The sequence below is a fragment of the Hibiscus syriacus genome, unplaced genomic scaffold (assembly GCF_006381635.1).
Source record: "Hibiscus syriacus cultivar Baekdansim isolate YM2019G1 unplaced genomic scaffold, ASM638163v2 tig00110647_pilon, whole genome shotgun sequence".
Classification (NCBI taxonomy): Eukaryota; Viridiplantae; Streptophyta; class Magnoliopsida; order Malvales; family Malvaceae; genus Hibiscus; species Hibiscus syriacus.
The window spans coordinates 712,852-737,183 of record NW_024062811.1 but is presented as its reverse complement, the minus strand read 5'-3'; the positions used below and the strand labels follow the sequence as shown (position 1 = coordinate 737,183).

General features: G+C 34.2%; 2 pseudogenes; one reads left to right on the top strand and one right to left on the bottom strand.

Moving 5' to 3' along the window:
- Positions 1-14,465: 14,465 nt before the first annotated feature.
- On the bottom strand, positions 14,466-15,168 carry LOC120137081 (annotated as a pseudogene).
- A 7,755-nt stretch (positions 15,169-22,923) lies between these two features.
- On the top strand, positions 22,924-24,089 carry LOC120137063 (annotated as a pseudogene).
- Positions 24,090-24,332: the final 243 nt, after the last annotated feature.

Sequence of the window (24,332 nt, the reverse complement as noted above, 5' to 3'; positions counted from 1 at the left end):
CTTCATTTTATGCTTCCGCCAATTATTATCCATCGTAAGAAAGTTATGTTGGATATGGTGCATATCAACCATCGATGGAGAGTCGAGCAGCATGGGAAGGAAGTGGGTGGGATCAAGTGCCACCTTCACAACAATTTTCCTCGGAACCGGAAGAAAAAGGTTCATGAGATCATCATCATCTTTTTCATCACAGACAATCTCAATTTGAGACGATGACGTCAATGATGGCATCAAATACCTTGAATACTCCATCGTTTTCTTCCGAAGATGTATATCAAAGTGGTGGAGTAATGTTCGGCACACAGAAACAGAAAGAAGAGGAAAATGAATAAGGTAGACGACCATGACAAAATCTACGAGCACCACGTCATTACCATTCTATCACACCTCGACATCGGCAAGAATTGCGCAAATATAAGTAATAAATTTATTTATTTAAGTTTTTGTACTCAATATTTAATTGTATAAAAAATTCATTGCTAAGTAATAAATTTGTTGAATTTTTAAATTATAATTAAATAAAGTGTAATTTTTTAAAATTATAAAAATTTTATAATTGTTTAAATTTCATTGATATTTAGTGTAGTTAATAAAATTAAAAAATAAAAATATGTAAATAAAATTTTAAAATTTTAAAATTTTAAAATTTTGAAGTTAAAAATATGTAAATTTTTAAAATTTTGAAGTTAAAAATAATATCAAACTTTTAGAATTTTTTAACAAATTTTGAAAAAAAAACTACATGAACTCGTCACGCCAGTGTGACGAGTTTCAACTGGTATAAATTCAAAAATTGGACCGTTAGGGTGACAATTATGAAATGATCAATTTTTTTAAAATTAAACTATTTTGAAAATTTTAGTATAAGTAGGAGTTTAGGGTGAAGATTATGATGTATGAGAAGTGATAAAAAATTGAGAATATCAAATATGTGGCCGTGAGAAAAATTTGGGATTGATTTGGCTAACGGAGTTTATGTGTTTCACAACACCGACTCGGAGATCGACGATTCGGATTCCAGTTATTCTTCAGATGAAGAGTGAGAAAAGGAGGCAATAAAGTACATAGTTGATGAGAATAAGAAGAATAAAATGAAATTGAAAGAGGAGAAGAATAAGAAATATGAAGATTTACCAAAGTGGCATAGCAAACGACTAGTTGAGAGGGAAAAAAATGAAAGAAGTATAGAAATTGAGAATAAGAAGACGAAGGAAGATCGAATTATAGAGAGATGTAAAAAAATGACATATGTACAAATATTGATTTGTATGGTTTTAGTTTATGTATGATGTTGTCTTTATTAATAAATTATTGTCTCATTAAAATTCAAAATTTTATTTATCATTAAAATGGGATGTTATAGTTATCAAAATGATTAATTTTGAGTAAATTCTCCATTAAAAAACATGTATGAAGTTTTAAATTTAAATTTTAAATTGTCAATTACAAATTTGTCTTCTCCATTTTCAATTAAAAAAACAGTATTGATATTGTTCATTTGGTACCATACCAAAGGTAAAAGAAGTATCACAGTATTTTCCAAACGGGTCAAATTTCAGAATGCAAAATAGGTAGCAATATTTATGGGGGTACCGATACTACTTTATACAGTAGTCTCGATACCATTAAGAGGAGTACCAATACTGTCCAGCCCAATGGTCTTAAATAGCTAGATTTATTTAAAAATTACAAAGGTAGTACCGATAATCATTGAATAACTAGGGGTTTCCAAAGGTTACTCTTGATCCTTGAAAAAAAAAAACAAAATTTTACTAATAGTTTAGAACTAGGGGTTTTACAGCACATAATATTTTGTAACGCCTATTTTAGCGTTCAGCTCGATATTTAGGAAGATGTGGACAATGTTTTATGTTATGACTTTCACCTCTGCAGTGGCCAAAAAGTTTGGGTTAACCTAGCTCTCTTTGAGGATCATCCATATCGGTATGAATTCGACTAGATTCAGGTCGACCCCATAACTTCCTACGCAATTAAGGATTTAGCAACCATTCCTAAAAAATTGCATGGAGGCCAATATGCTTCATTTGGGAGGTATTTGAAGTCACAATTTGTAAATGTTGTGCATAGTGTACAAGCTATAACAATTATCAGCGTATAAGTATGGGTAACATTGATGTGCATACATGCAGCAACAATGAGTGCATGAGAACCTAAAAGCTTGAAATCGACCAAAATCACACCATCTTCTATTCAGATTACCAGTGTATGTTGTAGAATTACCTCCCTCATGAGGTCAACTAGTGCTTGGACAATGAAATCAGAATCAAGTCTGGCAAAATTGTGAACAAACATTGATGTCGTATGTGTTTGATTCTTTTGCATTGCCTTCTCTAAATCTTAGAGCCCAATTTCTCCCATCGCTTATCATTACATCAATTTGTGCACTTTTGCCTGCCCATATTTTACCCAACCTAAAGTAAGTCTCCCTAACAATACTTGTTATCGGGAGATATTGAGTCCCTTTCAGCACTAAGTTGATACATTCAATAAGGTTGGTAGTCATATGGTCGTAACGTCGACCCTCAATATCATATACTTATGACCGTCGAACAAGGTTATCATCCCATAACTTGCATGTGATTAAGAGGGTCTTTCTTCTTCTGTTCTTCGAGCTGGTATGATGACGTTAGAATATCAGTTGTATTCATGGTTTCGACGTATATCTCCACCATATTATTATTTGATGATTGATGAAGTCCAACCATAACAGCAACATCGTCATCATCATCAAGTTGAACTTTTCCATATGTAATTGGATTTGAGGAGATCAGGTGTTGATAACTTAAACATGAAACAGAAGCTCCAAGTTTTCTCTCAATTTCTTGCTTCATTTGGTGATGAGATACATCTTACAGGGAACATCATATTGATGGGCCTGTGTGACTTAAACATAACACCAACATCAGTTTGTAGAATTTTTCCATTATAATAGATAAATGTGAAGAATTTGTTGCTCATTGTTTGAAATGTTTTTGGTTAGATGAAAGGATCTTGTTGTGTAAGAGATTGAAGATGAAATTAGTGTGTTTACCTAAGAGATTGAAGATGATGTGCACAACTTAAAGGGAATACGTTTTTTTTTTCCGTTGGAAATCGTAATATTGGCGTGACGAGTTCCATTGAAATTTTAAAAGAATTTCGATCGTTGAACAATGGTCAATCCAATGGTCAATAAATTCAAATTTATATCCGTTGGAACTCGTTACATCGCGTGACGAGTTCTGTGGATATTAAAATATTATTATTTTTCTTTTACTTTTCTTTTAAAAATTTTGAAAAAAAATATTTTTTATTGGGGGTGACGAGTTATATTAAATTTATTCTTGATGCTGGACCCACCTGACACAGTCGTTACAAGTTTCATGGGCACTGTTACAATTGTCGTAGATCCCAAATTAAAAGTTATGGTGCTCTATTGGGCCGAATAATCCACCGGCGTGGATTATTTGTCCAATTTGACCTATGGACCGTGGCTTAAATCTGACACCATTTTATGACTAAAGAAATAAAAGAATTTCTAATTTTTATTATTAATCAATCTGTACACTCGTACCTTTATATGTAAGTATATTGTTAACAAACTAACAACTACCCTTATAACAAACTATCTACAGAGCACAACTAACTAAGTTTACAATGACTCAACAAAATCACCTCTTTATTATCTATTTCATAGTAAATTACACTTTCCACCTCCTTGGATTTTAAGTTTTTAAATGATATATTTATTGGATAAACATCCATTTAAAGATTGTTTAAGGTGGTCTCAATAGGTTAATTAAGAAATTGAAATAATTATTTAGGTTATAACTTCAAATTTGATCATAATTGTCACCTTTTAAATTTAGTTATAAAACTGAAAGGAAATAAAAAAATATTTCATGAACTCCTTCCACCATATCATCTATGATCCCTATTAATTGAATTTATCCACGTTATCAACTTCAACAAGATCATTAATATATTATTTTTTAATCATCTTCTTCTCTTACTGTTGAAAAACATTTTGATATTTCGATATAACAAATTAAGTTAAATGAATTTTAAGATTTTCCAAATGATTTTCTAAGTATATTCGATATAACTATTCGAATATCAAAACATTACTCCAAATCTTTCAAAAATCATTTTTAATCCTTACTCAAGTGTAAAATTAAGTTTTAATCTTAAAACAATTTCAAAATAATTTTACAAAGTATTTCGAACTATTTAAAATCCAAAAATTCCATATTGCTTAGAGGGAACCGATTCCCCCCAAAGGGGGTACCGATTCCCCCCTGAATGGTTTGGCTCCGAGAATTCCAATATGCTCGGAGGGAACCGATTCCCCCCTTGTATAATGGTCGAAATATTTGAATTTTACACTTAGGGAACCGATTCCCCATAGGGGGTACTGATTCCCCCCACGCTCCAAGCTATTTTATTAATTGTTTTCACACTAAAACGGCTATATGATCTTCACTAATCATCCCCAACGTTCATAAGTGATTCAAGGTGTATTTAAACAAGTTCTGAAGCCTTTGATCAATAAGAAATGACAGAGAAACAAGAGAGAAAGCATCAAACACCAAGTTTGTGCAAATCAAGCCAATTTTCCTTTCAATATTCATTTTGCTTTCAAAGAACACCATTTGTGCTCATTTGTAATTATTTGTGAGTGTTCTTTTCTTGTTCTAGAATTGTGCAAACATCTTACCTTGTGAAGTTTTCCTTGTAAGTTTGCAAATTTGTGTATTTCTCTTTGAAAAAGAGTGTGCTCAAGAATTTGGGGTATAATTCTTGAGGGAGCTGTAAGGTTACTCTTTGTCCTCAAAAGAAAGAACAAATTAGTGAATTTGTTGGAAAATCCTTAGTGTGGATGCTAAGGTAGTGGACGTAGACTTTGGTTGATAAAGTCGAACCACTCTAAATCTCTGTGCAATTACTTTCAATTTTCTGCAAAAGCTTCCACCAAAATTTTAATTGCCAATTCACCCCCTCTTGGCCGATTCCGTCAATTGATTAACTCAACAATTGGCATCAGAGCCTAACTCATTTGAAGGTTTAATCGCCTATTGAGTCGATTCGGGAAGAGTTATATCGATAATCAAAGTCATCAATGGCCTCCGCTTTAAACTTCGACTCCGGTCTCGATTCGATGCCCGTCAACAAGCCTCTTTTCTTCAATGGAGCTAACTATGCCTATTGGAAGAATAGAATGATGTACTTCATTCAAGCAAGTGACATGGGAGCATGAAATGTCGTAGTAGAAGGATACATCAAGCTTCTCACTCATCCAAGATTGTGGAGTGAAGGATATACAAAAATGTTCCAGCTCAACTCCAAAGCCATCCATATCATTTTTTGTGCTCTTGGACCAGATGAATACGAAAGAGTTTCATCATGTACAACCGCCAAAGAAATATGGGACAAACTTCAAGTCACTCATGAAGGTACCGATGAGGTAAAGAAATCTAAAATTAGTATTTTAACGCATAGCTATGAAAATTTCAGGATGAAACCAAATGAAGATATCAAAGGTATGACGGATAGATTTTCAACGATTGTCAATGGTCTCAAGTCATATGGAGAGATCATTTCAAATGAAAAGCTTGTGAGGAAGTTAGTCTACTACCTCCCAAAATCGTGGCAATCAAAGAATACGACAATCATCGAGTCTAAGGACTTAACGTCCTTAACTCTTGAAGAGCTAATTGGGTCACTCCTCACTCATGAAATGATGCTTGAAGATGAGGTAGACCTTGATAAGATTGAAGAGACACCAAAGGAGAAGGAGAAAGAGAAGAAGAAAAACATTGGAGTTGCTCTCAAATCCATAAAAGATGAAAGTGATTCGGATGAAGATGACGATGACGAGGAAATGGTATTGTTTGCCAAACGGTTCAGAAAAATGATGAGACCTTAACGAGGAAGAAAATTCAAACGAAATGAAGGCCTCAAAAATGAACCAAAAGAGAAGAACCCAATCATTTGCTATGAATGCAAAAAACCGGGGCATGTCAAATATGATTGCCCACAATTGAAGAGAAAGGGTCAATCAAAGAATAAGCACAAGGCTCATGTGGCTACATGGAGCGACGAAGAAGGTTCCGATGAAGAGGAACAAGAAGTAGCAAACTTGTGCTTGATGGCATTCGGGGAAGATTCTAAGGTAACCTCTAACTCATCTGATTTTGATGATTTATCCTATGATGAGCTATTAGAGGAATATAATAGGTTGGCTTTGGATTATGAGAAATTGTTTTTAAAATATAAAAATGATGTTTCAAAATTGAAAAATGAAAATAAGCTCATATCCAAAACCAACAACGATCTTGAAAGTAAGATCAAAGATTTGCAAATCAAACTAGAAGAGTTTGAAAAGAAAAATTTAGATTTGCAAAATTTACTTTCAAAGGTCAATGATGATCATCAAAAGAAAATTGATGATCTTAAAGCTTCTTTTGATAAAGTTGGAACAAAACGTTTTGAAAGTGGAGAAAATTCTAAATCCAACTTTGTTAGAAAACGTTTTAAAAACTACAATCATAGAGGTCCCCAAAGAACCTCTAATGGAAAAATCGTTAGAAGTATATGGGTTCCTAAAGAGCTCATTACTAAAGATAAGGATATCCTACACAAATTGATACCTAAGGGGACTAGAATTTTGGAAACTAATGAATATGGACGCAAAAGAATTTGGGTACCAAAAATTAGAAATTAATCTTTGTTTGTAGGAAAAGGAGCATTGCTACAAGGCACGGGAAACAAATCCAAACTCATGGTACCTTGATAGTGGATGCTCAAGACACATGACCGGAGACAAAAGCCGGTTCATTAAGCTTAACGCCAAAAATGGAGGAGAAGTGACTTTTGGTGATTATTCAAAAGGTCACATTGAAGGTATTGGTACTATTGGTAATACCTCTTCCATACAAATTAAGAATGTTTTATATGTGAATGGATTAAAGCATAATATATTAAGTATTAGTCAATTTTGTGATAAGGGATTCAATGTCATGTTTGATATTAATGGTTGTAAAGTCATTGACATTGCATCTAATCAGATTATGCTTGTTGGTCATAGAATAGGAAACATATACATGGTGCATTTAGATTCTATTGATATGACTAAGTTGTGCCTAGTTGCTAAGGATGAACATGATAGTTGGTTATGGCATAGGAGACTAGGACATGCTAGTATGAGTGTTTTGCAACGGCTAATTCAAGGTGATTTAGTTCGAGGGTTGCCTAAGCTTAAATTTGATAATGATAAAATCTGTGATGCTTGTGCTAAAGGAAAACAAAACGAATTTCTTTTAAATCCATTAATGACGTATCAACTAGTAGAGTATTACAATTGATCCATATAGATCTTTGGTCCAACTAGGTACTAGCTTGGGTGGAAAACAATATGCATTTGTCTTGGTAGATGACTATTCTAGATATACTTGGGTTCTATTTTTAAGTACTAAAGATGAAGCATTAGAACAATTCATCACATTTTCAAAAGTAATCCAAAATGAAAAAGGTTACTCTATAACTAGTGTTAGAGTGATCATGGAACTGAATTTGAAAATCTTGGATTTACTAAATTTTGTAACTCTAATGGTATTAGCCATAATTTTCAGCACCTAGAACCCCTCAACAAAATGAAGTTGTTGAGAGGAAAAATCAAACTTTATAAGAAATGGCTAGAACCATGCTTTGTGAAAATAATTTGCCAAAATATTTTTGGGCGGAAGCCACAAATACCGCTTGTTATGTTATAAATCGAGTAATAATTAGGCCAATTTTAAAGAAAACTCCATATGAAATTTTCAAAAATAAAAAGTCTAACATTAGCTATTTTCATCCTTTTGGATGTAAATGTTTTGTTTTAAACAACGGTAAAGAGAACCTTGGCAAATTTGATGCTAAAAGTGATGAAGGAATTTTTCTGGGTTATTCCTTAAATTCTAAAGCTTATCGAGTATTTAATAAAAGAACTTTAGTTGTAGAAGAGTCTATACATGTTGTTTTCGATGATAATCCCCTTCCGAGGAAGGATTCTTGTGTGAATGATGATGTAGGTGTTATAAATACAAATGACGTTAGACATGACGTTGGAGAACCATCATCAAAGGAAGAAACAAAAAATGAGGAAACTCATGATCCTTTTGAGAATTCAACCATTGAAGAAAGGGAAGTATCTTATCCAAGAGAGTAGAACTATGTCAAGGATGGTGAAATTATAGGTGATCCATCCAAAGGGGTAACAACTCGATCTTCTCTTAGAAATATTTGTAATTATGTTGCATTTATCTCATGCATAGAGCCTAAGAATATTAAAGAAGCATTAAATGATGAACATTGGATTATGGCTATGCAAGAAGAGTTAAATCAATTTGAGAGAAGTAAAGTATGGACATTAGTTGAAAGGCCTAGTAATAAATCTATTGTAGGTACTATATGGGTATTTAGGAATAAGCTTGATGAGAGTGGTAATATAGTCAGAAACAAGGCTAGACTTGTTGCTCAAGGGTATACTCAAGAAGAGGGCATAGACTATGATGAAACATACGCTCCCGTAGCTAGGATGGAAGCAATTAGAATGTTATTAGCATTTGCATGTTTTCATGAATTTAAATTATATCAAATGGATGTTAAAAGTGCATTTTTAAATGGTTTTATAAAGGAAGAAGTGTATGTGGAACAACCTCCAGGTTTTGAAGATTCAAAATTTTCGGACCATGTTCTTAAATTGACAAAAGCTCTTTATGGTTTAAAACAAGCTCCTAGAGCTTGGTATGAAAGATTGTCAAATTTTTTAATTGAAAAAGGTTTTTCAAAAGGGAATGTTGACACTACATTGTTTTTAAAGCATAAAGGTAAAGATTTATTAGTAGTTCAAATTTATGTTGATGATAAAATATTTGGTTCTACTAATGATGTTTTTTGCCAAGAATTTTCTAAGCTAATGCAAAGTGAGTTTGAGATGAGCATGATGGGGGAGCTCTCATTTTTTTTGGGACTCCAAATCAAGCAAAGAAAAGATGGCATCTTCATCAATCAAGCTAAGTACGTCAAAGATATACTCAAGAAGTTTGGACTGGAAAATGGGAAACCTCATGACACTCCAATGAGCTCTTCAACAAAGCTTGACTTAGATGAAGGAGGTAAATGTGTAGATATTAAATTATATAGGTCAATGATTGGATCTCTACTTTATCTAACTACAAGTAGACCGGACATTATGTTTAGTGTTTGCTTATGTGCTAGATTTCAATCATGCCCTAAGGAATCACATTTACTAGCTGTTAAGAGAATCTTTAGATACCTTAAAGACACTCATAGTTTAGGACTTTGGTATCCTAGAGACTCTAGCTTTAGCTTGCATGCTTTTTCTGATGCGGATTATGGAGGATGCAAATTAGATAGGAAAAACACCTCCGGTACTTGCCAATTCCTTGGAAATATGCTGATTTCTTGGTTTTCAAAGAAACAAAATTGTGTTGCATTATCTACTACTGAAGCCGAATACATTTCAGCTGGTAGTTGTTGTGCACAAGTTTTATGGATAAAACAACAACTTTTTGATTATGGAATTGAAGTTGGTACCATTCCTATCAAGTGTGATAATACTAGTGCTATTTGTCTCACTAAAAATCCCATCCAACACTCTAGAACTAAGCACATTGAAATAAGACATCACTTCATTAGAGACCATGTCACTAAGGAAGATGTAGTTCTAGAATTTGTTGATACTTTGCACCAATTAGCGGATATATTTACAAAACCTTTAGACAATGAAAGATTTTGGACACTTAGGAGAGAATTAGGTTTGACCAACCTATCTTCACTTAGTGTTTAAAATAATTTTAGCACTTTTAAGAATAAATGAAAAATGCTTATAATAGTAATTTTTTATTGCATTCATTGCTATTAGTTAGGGGGAGTTTATGATTCTTGATGAAAAATTAATTTTATGTTCAAATATCGTTTAAAGATTAATTTAATTGTTTGAACATGATTAATTTTCAATATATGAGTTGCCAATACCACTAGAGGAAATTAATTTAGCATTTTGGGTGTTTAAAATCGGATTTTAGCATTTTGGTGCAGAGGGAATCGATCCCTCCATGAGGGAACCGATTCCCCCTTTGAAGGGGAATCGATTCCCCCCACAGGGGAATCGATACCCCCCTGGGGTACTAGTTATAACACAGACAAAACCTCAAAAATCCTCAAAACCCTCTTCTTCTCTCTTTGCCGCCTATCACCCTCTACACTCTCAAATCTCTATCTTTGCCTCAAATCAACATTTTTAATCGGAATTCACTTCAAATATCATCTTCTAAACCTGTTGGAATCATCAAAAACGTGCAAACTTCATCTAATCTCACTTAAATCCGAAATCCTTCAAGGTATTTTTCAAAAACTTCTATTTCATCAATTTATGAACATAGAACTAGTTTTAATTAGTTCCAGGATGAACTTTAGATCGGGCATTGATTGTTTAGTGATTAGAAACTAGATATTACAACTAATTTCATAAAAAACACAAGAATTTTCCAAAAAAAATTTAAATTTTCGAAATAAAAAAATTTTTGATTTTCAAATTATTGTGTTTTGATTGAATTATGTTGTTGTTATGAAAACTATACATATATTGTTTCTCAAAACCGTATTTTTCAAAAAGTTTTCAAAACACTTTGCCCATTAGGATTGATTTAGAGAACCTTGAAATATTGAGGACTCAATTGAGTTTTTGGGTTGATTTAATTACATACATGTGTTTTCTAAATTACAGGTTATCTATTCTATTCCGATTTCCAAAACCATGTCCAATCCTAAACGTGCTAGGTCATCATCTAGTCGCTCACACCGTCAACCAAATCCACCTCCAAATCCTCAAAATCCAATTCCTAATCCTAATCACATTGATCCTAATTTGACTGTCCAAAATTCGTGCTTCAATCATCCTGGTCCTAGAAATCATCGTTTTTGGTATTATCAATATTTTGAATCTTATAAAATCTGATAAGAACGTATTCCTTCTCGTCAAGCTATGTTAGATATTAATTTTAAATATCTTCCTCTTTTACAAGAGTGGAAATTTGACAAACTTTTTGATCTTGAACCCATTGTCTACCATCAACTTGTTCGTATTTTCTATTCTAATGTCGTTTGTGTTAAAAACCAAACTGAAACCGAAACCATAGGAATTCGTTCCTACCTCCTAGGACAATTCTTATATATTGACTCGGCTTACATAGCCAATACATTCGGATTAGATAACGATGGTATTTCAAATGAAAAACAAATCTTAGGATCTCGTTATAAAAGAAGGGATAGTGCAAGTGTCTTAGACCTTCATGAACGTTTTCTTCATCTAATGATTTCTTGGTGGTTTCGACCATCCAGATGTCGTTATTCTACTCTTAGAGCCTTAGATCTTTGGTTGTTACATTGTTTCAAAAACAATATTAAAATAAACCTACCTCAGATTATTTTTGCTAAAATTGTTGAAACCGTAAATCTTGTTCCTAACAAGAAACTATGTTCATCTCTAGTTTACGGTTGCATTTTGTGTAATCTGTATTCCAAAGCTGGGCTTAGAGTAGGTCTAGATGCCGTTTTCCCCCTTAAGAAACAAATTAATCTTCTTTCCTTAACGAGAGCGGGATGGATAAAGGATAAGGAAACCGGTGAATGGGTTCGATCTTCTGCAAATACTCCGGGAGCTAGTTCTTCACGAACTCCACCAGAAGCTGATGACGATCCCGAGCTTGAGCAATTAATGCGAGACATCGATGAAGCCGAAGATGAGCCTGAGCAGCCCGAGGAGCAAGCACAACAAACGAATCAAATGCCTCCATATTTTCAATCCTTTCTGGAGACATTCGATTTCCGATATGCTACCATGGATTCGCGCTTTACTTCTATAGAGTCTCATTTATCCACAATGGGAGCTCAACAATTAGAAATTCTTCGGGAGATGCGTGCAAACAACGAAGCAACCAACGCGCGTATTAATGAACTCACTCACGAGATGGCCGCTATGCGAGCTCGTTTTCCTACTCCTAATCCGGATATGTGATTCTGTGCTTAGCTTTAAAACTTTGAACTAAACGATTATTGCTTCAACTTTTTGGATTGTTTGATTTTGTGACTTTGGATTTGTTTGGATGTTTGAATTTGTGGATTGATTGATTTTGAATTTGTTTGGATTTATGGATGATGTGAACTTATATATTTGGTGTGATTTATTCATTATTGCATCATTTACATAATTTTAGCAATATGACCAATTTTGCCATGTCACATTAATTATGAATATTGATTATGGAACTAATGGCTAACGTTTTTCTTGCTTGTGATCTTAGCAGCTTAAACTATATATAATCAATTGGCTAAATAATTTCAAAACCTTGTTTAAATTCTTTAAAATGTCTTTTTGATTTCAAAACTTGATTTCAACACTTGATTTCAAAATCTTAAAATTACTAAATTTTTTTTTATATCAAAAAGGGGGAGATTGTTGAAAAACATTTTGATATTTCGATATAACAAATTAAGTTAAATGAATTTTAAGATTTTCCAAATGATTTTCTAAGTATATTCGATATAACTATTTGAATATCAAAACATTACTCCAAATCTTTCAAAAATCATTTTTAATCCTTACTCAAGTGTAAAATTAAGTTTTAATCTTAAAACAATTTCAAAATAATTTTACAAAGTATTTCTAACTATTTCAAAGCCAAAAATTCTAGATTGCTCAGAGGGAACTGATTCCCCCCTGAATGGTTTGGCTCCGAGAATTCCAGTATGCTCGGAGGGAACCGATTCCCCCCAAGGGGTACCGATTCCCCCTTGTATAACGGTGGAAATATTTGAATTTTACACTTAGGGAACCGATTCCCCATAGGGGTACCGATTCCCCCCACGCTCCAAGCTGTTTTATTAATTGTTTTCACACTAAAACGGCTATATAATCTTCACTAATCATCCCCAGCATTCAGAAGTGATTCAAGGTGTATTTAAACAAGTTCTGAAGCCTTTGATCAATAAGAAATCATAGAGAAACAAGAGAGAAAGCATCAAACACCAAGTTTGTGCAAATCAAGCCAATTTTCCTTTCAATATTCATTTTACTTTCAAAGAACACCATTTGTGCTCATTTGTAATTATTTGTGAGTGTTCTTTTCTTGTTCTAGAATTGTGCAAACATCTTACCTTGTGAGGTTTTCCTTGTAAGTTTGCAAATTTGTGTATTTCTCTTTGAAAAAGTGTGTGCTCAAGAATTTGAGGTATAATTCTTGAGGGGGATGTAAGGTTACTCTTTGTCCTCAAAAGAAAGAACAAATTAGTGAATTTGTTGGAAAATCCTTAGTGTGGATAGCTAAGGTAGTGGACGTAGACTTTGGTTGATAAAGTCGAACCACTCTAAATCGTTGTGCAATTACTTTCAATTTTCTGCAAAAGCTTCTACCAAAATTTTAATTGCCAATTCACCCCCCTCTTGGCCTATTTCGTCAATCGATTAACTCAACACTTACATATCGAAATAAAAAATAATTAGGGTTTATTTTTATTCCGATACATAATACCCCTCTATCCAAAATCCACAAAATTGCAATATCAATTTACGAGACTCATTTATCCAAAATCCAAAGAATTACAGTAATTAAATGTGAAAACCCTTTATCTAAAATTTAAAGAATTGTACGAAGTAAGCGATCTCAATGATAAAAGAATTATTGTTATTCTTTGGAGTGTTGTATTCAAGTACAAGGAATGTCAGAGGTGTGAACGTTCGATGTCGAATGATTGAAAGTTATTTTAAACAAATACTATATTATATTTACCCTAGATTAATAAAAACAATCAAAGAATTGCGACCGTTATTTATTTCATCCACATGTGAAATAGTAATTCTCTCCTTATAAAGTTACTTATATCATTTTTTTATCATAAATGCTAATGCTTGTCCTTCTTAGGTAACTCTAAGAACTTATTACACTAAGAGCAAACTCAATTGAAGTTTTCATAATAAGGCTACATTTAAAAGACTAATCAATAATATTTTATCTCCATTAGATATGGTTAATTAATAAGTACTTTTTAATATTCTAAAATGATTATAAGATAGTATTTATTTATAATATTTTTAATCAAACAAGAATTATTATTATTGTATTGTGAGTAAAAGTTAATCCGTAGATATTTTTAAGGCTACTTAACCCTTTGTTTCCTTTGACAACAACCACTTGAAACTGATGAAGTGCAGTCGTGTTTTATTGATCATGATGATCAAGAATCTCATAGGAACGGGTCAATCAGAACTACAAAGTTCATTAACTTCGTGGACACAGGGACCTACAGAACAGTTGGCCATGGCAACTAGTTAAAATAACACAAGATGTGTTCGCTGTCTTCGTGTAACTGCAACCACCTCCCTTCTCAAAGAGTTCATTTTATTTGACCCAAAGAATAGATTAAATTCATTATAAGCATCAAAACAAATAAGTTTTATGTATCACAAACATCATATATATTCTCAAATAGTTACATGAAATCATTGAAGCAATAATTAAATTCTTAAAAATATCAACTACATCTAGAGAAGCGCACACTAAGTTTTGATAGGTCGCCTTTATTTATTTTGACATAAACATATGCTAGCTGCTAATCATTTGAATACATAATGAAATGTATTAGAAAGAGCGAGAGAGTTTCTTATGCATAGCTGCACATCCCGTACAAACATTTACTTCCTTTGTCGCAGCCATTGTTGCAAACACTACAGTGCCATTTGTTGGACATTGGATTCACACAATTCCCTTTGCAGCAAATCTCCGAGTACTCGCACATCCTACCACACTTGCCGCAGTTGAGCCTGTCCGTGGTCACGTTCACACATCTTTTCTTGCAGCAATGAGGCCCTCGGCTTCCGGCAACAAGACACACTCTCGGGTATTTGTTACATGTCATTGCACCTTAGGTTTCTGAGCACGAAACCGGTTCGTAACCCCGACAGAAGGTGGTTCGACCTGGCTACGGTCTTCCTCATCTTGAGATTGTGTGGCGGAGAGATTGGTGATGGCCAAGGCCATGAACAAGACAATGACCATGAAGATGTTGAGAGCTTTCATGTTTGAGAGTTGGTCCAAAATGATACGTTGCTTTGGATAAATTGGATTGAAGAGAGAATGAAGTGATGTAGGAGTATTTATAGACAAGAATGGAGGTTGACAATTACATATATTAAAGGTAAAGGAGTTGGTTCTAAAGTAGAAAACAAATTTCTGCATGGTTTCGTTCTTGCCGTTAGTGGGATGGTCAAATTGAACGTGTGTTTATAAGATATAAAAGTAAACTGAGTTAGGCGTCCCTAGAAAATTTATTCCAAAATATTAGGTGAATTTCATCTACTTCAATTTCAATCCTATATAAAACCATCATTTTCTCAGGCATTGCATAGTTATATAATTAGCCCCTTTTGTTGCGGAAGACGGCTATCGGATAGAGCAAAATAGTAACTGATAATTTGAGAAAATAAAAATGAAGATAAAAGAGACACAAAATTTACGTGGAAAACCCCTAAATAATATAGGGTAAAAACCACGGGCAACGGTAGAAGAATTTCACTATGAGAAAATAGGAATTACAACTTCTCTCGATCTACTAAGGAGAAAACAATGATAATTTTCTCTTGATAAAAAAGAGAAAACAAATCTCAAGAAACTCTCTAAATTATCTCTAGTATTGGAAGAAAGCTAGAATGCTTTGGGATGTTTTGAAACTAAATGAGCTAGGGTATTTATAGTTGAAGCTTAAGGACTAATCTTGAATATACCCTAAATTTTAGTGACTAAATTGTAATGTTCCCATTTATCAATTTTCCACAATTGCTGCTCCACAGAAGCATGTGCACCGAAATGTTTTGCTTGATTTTTCAACATGTTTGGCCACTTTACTTAACTTTTCAACAATCTCCCACTTGAAGTTTTGATTGGAACAATCATATCTTCACACCACTCTTTCTACCTTGTACCTTCATGTTGCTTACGTTTCTGTCAGGCCATAAGAGGATCGACACCAAGTAAATTTATCGGCATTGATCGCCTTTGTCATGAAATCTGCTATGTTATCTTTGGTATGGATCTTCTGCATATCTACCGTCCCTTCTTCCACCTTTTCACGAATGAAATGGTACTGGACTCATATGTGATTTGTCCTTGAATGAAATGCTGGATTCCTTGCTAGATGCAAGGCGCTTTGACTATCACAAGAAAGAGAGACATACTCTTGATTATGCCCAAGCTCCTCCAATAACATCTTCAACCATATTGTTTTTTTACTGGCTTGTGTAGCTACTACATATTCTGCCTCTGTTGTGGACGTAGCCACAACTGACTGCAATTTTGAAACCCAGCTTACAGCTCCACCAGCAACTTTGAACACATATCCTGTAGTATATTTGCTTTTATCAAAATCCCCTGCATAGTCAGAATCGACATACCCATTGATAAGTAAGTTTGATCCTCCGTAACATAATGCAAAATTTGAGGTCCCTTTGATGTATCTCAGGATCCTCTTCACTGTATTCCAATGCTCTTTGCCTGGATTTGCCATGTACCGACTAATCACTCCCACTGCTTGTGCAATGTCTGGTTCTGTGCATATCATAGTGAACATTAAACTTCCCACTGCTGATGCATACGGTACTCAAGACATCTACATCCTCTCTTCTTCACTGCTAGGACTCATACTGGAGGATAATTTGAAGTAAATAGGAAGAGGAGTAGAAATTGGCTTACAATCTTGCATGCTGAATCGTGACAAGATCTTCTTCAAGTAATTCTTTTGTGAAAGCCAAATCTTCCTATTACTTCTGTCTCGGTGAATTTGCATCCCTAGAATCTTGTTTGCTGATCCCAAGTTCTTCATTTCAAATTCCCTAGCCAGTTGTGCCTTCAATTCTTCAATATGATCTTTGTTGGGTCCTGCAACCAACATCTCATCCACATACAACAGTACTATAACAAAATCGTTATCACCAGACCTCTTGAAATAAGCACAAGGGTCTGCATTAAGTCTGTTGTATCCAAGGCACATAATGAAGAAATCAAATCTCTTACACCAACACCTCGGTGCCTGCTTTAGACCGTACAGAGATTTGTTCAACCTGCAAACCAAATTCTTCTTTTCTTTTTCTTCAAAACCTTCAGGCTGGAGCATGTAAATTTCTTATTCAAGATTTCCATGAAGAAAAGTTGTTTTAACATCTAGCTGCTCTAGATGTAAGTTCAATGTAGAACACATTGCCAAGACTACTCGAACTGTTGTTAGTCGAACCACAGGAGAAAAAATTTCATTGAAATCAATACCTTCTTTTTGAGCATATCCTTTGACCACTAGTCTTGCACGATACCTCTCAACTTGATCATCATCATTTCGCTTGATTTTGAAGACCCATTTGTTACCAATTAGCTTCCTTCCTTGTGGTAGTGGCACAAGATCCCATGTATTATTTTTATAAAGGGCTTCAATTTCCTCTTGCATCGCCATCATCCATAGTAAAGCATCTAAGCTGTTTATTGCCTCTTGGTATGTTGATGGCTCACCGTCCTCTGTTAAAAGGCAGTATGCAATATTACCTTCTATAATATAATCTGAGTGCTAATTGGGACGTATTCTCACACGATATGATTGACGAGTTGTTGGAGCTTCAGAACTCTCTGGTTCTTGTTCATCATGTGTTGGTTCTGCTTCAGAAGAATCTCCTTGTTCAACCTCATTTTCCACATGTATCTGTATAGTCTCTGACTTTTCAGTGCTATCATCTTATTCTTTTCTTTGTAGCTTATCTTCTACAAAGATAACATCCCTGCTGATGATCACTTTGCGGGCAGTGGGATCCCACACGCAATACCCTTTGACTCCATCAGCATACCCCAAGAATTTGCATTTTCTGGACTTTAGATCCAACTTTGAAATTTCTTGGGAGTTGTACATCACGTACACAATACTTCCAAATACATGGAGGTTTGAATAATCAGCTGGTTTACCATTCCATATCTCCATTGGTGTCTTCAGCTCTATTGCAGTTGATGGAGCTTGATTCACCAAATAACAGGCGATATTGACTGATTCTGCCCAAAATGATTTTTCTAGACCTGCAGCTCTCAACATTGCTCTTGTTCTCTCTAACAAGGTTCTGTTCATCCGCTCTGCCACTCAATTTTGTTGAGGAGTGTTCGCCACTGTGAACTGTCTTTTGATGCCTTCTTTTCTGCAAAAGTCATCAAATTCTTCACTTGTGTATTCCCCTCTATTATCTGTTCTGAAACACTTGATCTTATTTCCAGGATCAAGTTCCACCCGTGCTTTGAAGTTTTTGAAAGTTGAAAACACATCTGACTTCTTCTTAATAGGGTACACCCAACATCTCCTAGAGTAGTCATCAATAAATGAGACAAAGTATTTTGCTCCGCCTAGGGATGTAACTGGTGCTTGCCATACGTCAGAGTGAACCAATTCTAGAACACCTTTGCCTCTAGAATTTGATGTGTTGAATTTCAACCGGTACTGCTTACTTGTTATGCAATGCTCACACAAAGGAAGTGATACCTTTGTTAAGCCTGGAAGTAGATTTTGCTTCACAAGGACTTTCATTCCTTGTTCTGACATGTGTCCAAGTTTCTGATGCCATAACATTGCAGAATCTGAACTACATGAGGCAACAGAGGCTTCTGCTTCTAGCATAGTCTCTCCCTTCAACATGTACAAGTTTGCTGCTATCTTTTCGCCTTTCAGCACCACAAGCGCTCCACGGAACACATTCATGATTCCTTTACGTGTTTCAATCTTCCTTGCATTATTATCCAACAATCCGTAGGATAATAAATTTTTCTTCAGGCCTTTCACGTGCCGCACATCTCGAACAATTTTGATTGATCCATTACACATCTTCAATTTGATGGTTCCCACGCCAACGATCTCTAAGGCATGATCATTGCAACTATACACAAATCCTCCTGAGACAGGTTCATAATGATGAAACCATTCTCTTCTTCAGGTCATGTGATATGTTGCTCCCGAATCAATGAGCCATATATCTACAAATCTTTTTCTGCCTTCCACGGTGGTTGACGCTTCACAGGATAGAGCATCTCCATCATCTGAAGTGTTTGCGGTATTGCCTTGTGGATTGGAGTTTTTATTTAGACTCCAACAATCCTTCTTCAAGTGACATTTCTTTCCACAGTTGTAGCACTTTAAATTATTCTTGCTTCTCGACTTCGATCTACCATGTTTGTGATTGCTTCTTTGGCCATGTTCTGTTGATCTCCCTCTCATTGTTGTCAACACTTCTGCTTGTTGCAGATTTACTTGTTTGTCTTCCTTGTTCTTGCGCCGATTTTCTTCTTGTAGAACAGCAGTTGCAACGTCATCGAAGACTAGACTGGTGACATTACTGTTTGTCAAGTTGATGATGAGTTGATCATACGAATCAGGTAGACTTTGAAGTAGAAGTTCAGCACGTTCTTGTTCTCCTATTTTATAGCTTAAGGATGTAAGCTGAGAAAATAAAGTGTTCAGTGTATTTAAGTGCTCCGTCACTGAAGTAGATTCTGGCAGACGGAGAGTGTACAATTTCCTCTAAAGGAAAATTTTATTGTGCAACGATGTGGCCTCGTACAATTTGATGAGATGATCTCATATATCCTTAGCTGTCTTCTCCTCCTCGATGCTTGACAATACTTCATCTGCTAATGCTAGATGAAAGTTTGCCATAACATTCCCATCCATTTCGATACATTTGTTGTCATCTGTGAAATCCACCGGCCTTTCACTGATAGCTGCTAGACAACCGTCTTTCCTCAGGATGGCCTTCATCTTCAATTTCCATAATGAGAAATTTCTCCCATTGAATTTTTCAATATAAAATTTCGTTGCCATAGCTTCTTTTACGGATAGCTCCCACTATTTCACTATCGTGAATAGTTTTCTGGAACCTTCAAAGAATGGGTAATAACTTCTTACTTTCTTATGTTGGAGGATCCACCTTTTGGTGGCAACCACAAAGACAATAAGCAGATATTACACACTCAAATCTGGTTCGGATACCAATTGTTGCGGAAGACGGTTATCGGATAGAGCAAAATCGCAACTGATAATTTGAGAATATAAAAATGAAGATAAAAGAGACACAAAATTTACGTGAAAAACCCCTAAATAATATACGGTAAAAACCACGGGCAACGGTAGAAGAATTTCACTATGAGAAAATAGGAATTACAACTTCTCTCGATCTACCAAGGAGAAAACAATGATAATTCTCTATTGATAAAAAGGAGAAAACAACTCTAAAGAAACTCTCTAAATTCTCTCTAGTATTGGAAGAAAGCTAGAATGCTTTGGGATGGTTTTGAAACTAAATGATCTAGGGTATTTATAGTTGAAGGTTAATGACTAATCTTATAAATACCCTAAATTTTAGTGACTAAATTGTAATGTTCCCATTTATCAATTTTTCACAATTGCTGCTCCACCGAATTAAGCATGTGCACCTAAATGTTTTGCTTGATTTTTCAACATGTTTGGCCACTTTACTTGACTTTTCAATACCTTTTTATACATATTTGTGTTTGGTTTATCGATTAAAAAAATCATGATTGATTTATATAGATAGATAGATAGATAGAAATAAACGGTAAAAAACATCTAAAGGGACTACATATTTTTCCTTAAATATCAAATAGGTTAATTTTTTTATGTTTTCCTGAATATTATACATTTGTCTAATTCTTTAATACTTTAAAGTGATAAATATTATTGCAAGGAGAAGATAGAAGAGTGAAACAACATTTGTACCCAATTGACATAGACACTCTTGTTAAAATTTTATCAAATTAATTCATATATAATGATGAGAACGTGTGTCAACCTTTTCGACTATAATTCATCAATAATGTACATGTCATTTGATCCAATACTCGGATTGGTTTATATTCTAACTTAAAGAAGCACTTGGATTGATACGCCTACACCGTGTCGTATTGACATTGAATTTTCCCATTGATTTGCTTTCCCTTTTGTGTATAATTGACATCAGAGATTCACTTCATAGCCTCTTTCTCTTCCAATTCCTAGGCTTTTTAACATTTATAATTGCTCTCTTGCCCACCATGCTTCTAAACAAAGAGAACATGAAGTACGTAAGAGAACAACCTACAAAACCAGATTCTGCTAGCAGAACAACATGATTCCCCATTTTGTTAAGAAACGGGAGATACACAACCTACTAGACAAACTTCACAAAAAAAAAAAAAAAACACACACACACATCGGATTCTCACATAAACATTTTAATATAAATAATAATGCGATAAAATGTTCTTGATGATCATTAAGTTTCCAGTAATTATAATTTTTTTGATAAATTACATGTTTAGTACCTAAATTATAAGTTTTGTTTCATTTTAATATCCAAACTTTCATTTGTTTCAAAAGCATATCTAACGTTTACTTTTTGTTTCATTTTAGTACTCGCGGTTAAAAACTTAACAACACTATTTTTATGGGTAAATTACATCATTCATCACTCTACTATCTTCTCACTCTTATTCAACATTAAATTTTTAAAAAAATTCAATTTAACTACTCAACTTTCAAATTGCTTCCATTTTAATTACACTAATTTATTTCATTAATAATTTTTTAATATGAAATTATTATTATTATTATTATTCTATTAATGTATAATTAAAATAAACTTTAATAACCAAAAATATGAGTGAGAAGATAGTCGATTGATGATTGGTGCAATTTACCCATAAAAAAGGTGACACATACAATTCACTCGTTAAATTTTTAACGACGAGGTACTAAAACAAAATAAAAAATAAACATTACGTATGATTCTAAAACAAATGAAAGTTTATGTATTAAAATAAAATAAAACTAATAGTTTAGATACTAAATGTGTAATTTAGTCTACCCTAATTTTTTTTATTAATTTCAAAGTTAGTTATATCAGATCTCAATTTTGAATAAAATTTCTTAAAAGAAAATTCATTCAAAATATTTGAATTTAACATCCCGTTTATGAAACATCAAATTATTTTTCATTTAATGAATGTAAGAGGAGAGATATTCACTTAATATTAATAAAAAATAATATAATAAATTTCAACCTTGTAGAAACAGATAAAAGGATTTTTTTTTTACTTTTTATATCCTTATTCAACCAATTGTTACCAACCAGTTGATAAATGCTAATAAATTCAACATTCAAAGCAAAATAATAAATGCTCGAAAAGAGTCGATTAATGGGGTTCGTAGATTGGACTACATATGCCAATGCAAATGCAACTCTGTTGGGTCATAATTAATTCATAGTTGAGATTTGAGATATCAATTCATGAATTGCAGGCCCAATTCAGAGCCATGTCAAAATTTTAACTGGAAGAACAATACAATAAATTTTCATATTCAATGCTTTATTTTTGTTTAATTCAAGTAAAGATAACACATCAATCAGAACTTTTTTTCATCTTAGATCGTTGTTATTTTGGCCACTTTTTTATACAATATAATATAATTAACTTATAAACCTCATACTTTTAATTAAAAAAGAATGTGCTTAAATGATAGGAAACTAATTGGTTGATACCAAATGTTTGGGTGCAAGTTTGTTTACCTTCTTGCTCCTTCAGGTGTTTAGATGCCATACATTTAAGATCCTACGATGACGACGTTGGAATAGGGTTTATGAGTTATTGCTGTGAAGTTCAGTTTGGGGTCCAACTTCAATGAGTCGTTGCTTTCTTGGAAGATGAGTAAGACACAACCCCTCTACCATCGTTCTCCATTTGCTATATTTATGATGTTCATCCGCATTGCTTTAGGTACTTGTAAGAGGCCGATATGGTAAGATTAATGGAGGAGGGAATGAGAAACCATACTTGTTTTATGTTGATTTTAAGACAGCATTTCGGAGCTTGTGAGGCTCAGCTCGCTTATGACTATTATAAGTTTGCATGTCCCAACGTGGAGAGCACTGTGAGAAATGCCGTGCTTGGCGTTGTTTTCACTGATCCAACTGCACCGGCTTCTTTTCTTAGGCTATTGTTTCAGGATTGCCAAGTGCAAGTATTCCTCTCTTAGACCCAGAGTTTCCCCCCCCCCATTTTTGTGGGCATGATTTGAGGGCATACATGTTTCTATGTTGTATTTTTTTCCCTTCTTTTTATGTGACAGGGATGTGATGCATCCATCCTGTTGGACTCTAAACCACTTGATGGCAACTTTGAAATAGCTTCTGGAATGAATTTTGGCATTAGAAAGAAGGAAACTATTCACCTTATTAAATACAAACTAGAAGCGGAGTGTCCAGGGCGGGTCTCATGCGCAGATATAATTGCCTTTGCAGCCAAGGTATCAGTTGCACTGTCTGGAGGACCTAACATTCAGATCCCTCTTGGAAGAAAGGATTCCACCACTTCTAGTCGCCATGCAGCTGATGTGAAGATTCCTCCACCGAACATAACAGTCGATACATTACTTGATGTCTTTGTGTCGAAAGGCTTAGACCTCGAGGAATCAGTCGCAATCATGGGTATTCCAATTAATCAGCCATCCCCCAAGGATTTTTTAAGAGTTTTTAATTTTGTTAATGGAGTTGTTACTCTTGCAGGAGCTCACACGTTAGGAGGTGGACACTGCATAAACATAGTGGACAGGTTATTTGATGGGCAGCCTGACGACCTAATGAATCCTAGCTTTAAAGCCATGCTCAGATTACTTTGCCCTACCAAAAAACCACTGACGAACCTCACCATTGTTCCAAACGACAAGATTTCTTGGCTTTTGATAAGTACTACTGTAAATATGTTTTTAATGGGGAAAGACCTCTTCACTATTGATTCAAGGATCTAGACGAACCGCACCCATAGTCACAGAGTTTGCTGCCAACAACTACCGGTTTTTCCAGGTATTTTCTTCTGCATTCGTGAAGCTATCTTCATCAAATGTTCTTACCAATGATGAAGGGGAAGTTAGAAGTAAATGCAACCAAGTAAACTAAGAAAGTTGGAGAATTATGGCATATTTTCGTTTTCACTTTCTTCATTCAACATTATTTGTCATGTTATTTTGTTTGAACTTAAAGCTTGAAATTTTCATGAGGTGTAATGGGATACCAATCCCCTGCACAAGAACTTCCTTGCAAACAAAAAGCATACACATATGTAGAGTTTGTTCATTTAATTTACACAGCATGCCATCTCTACACTGAATGGTTTTGCTCAGGGTCAAACCTAACAACAAAATCGGTT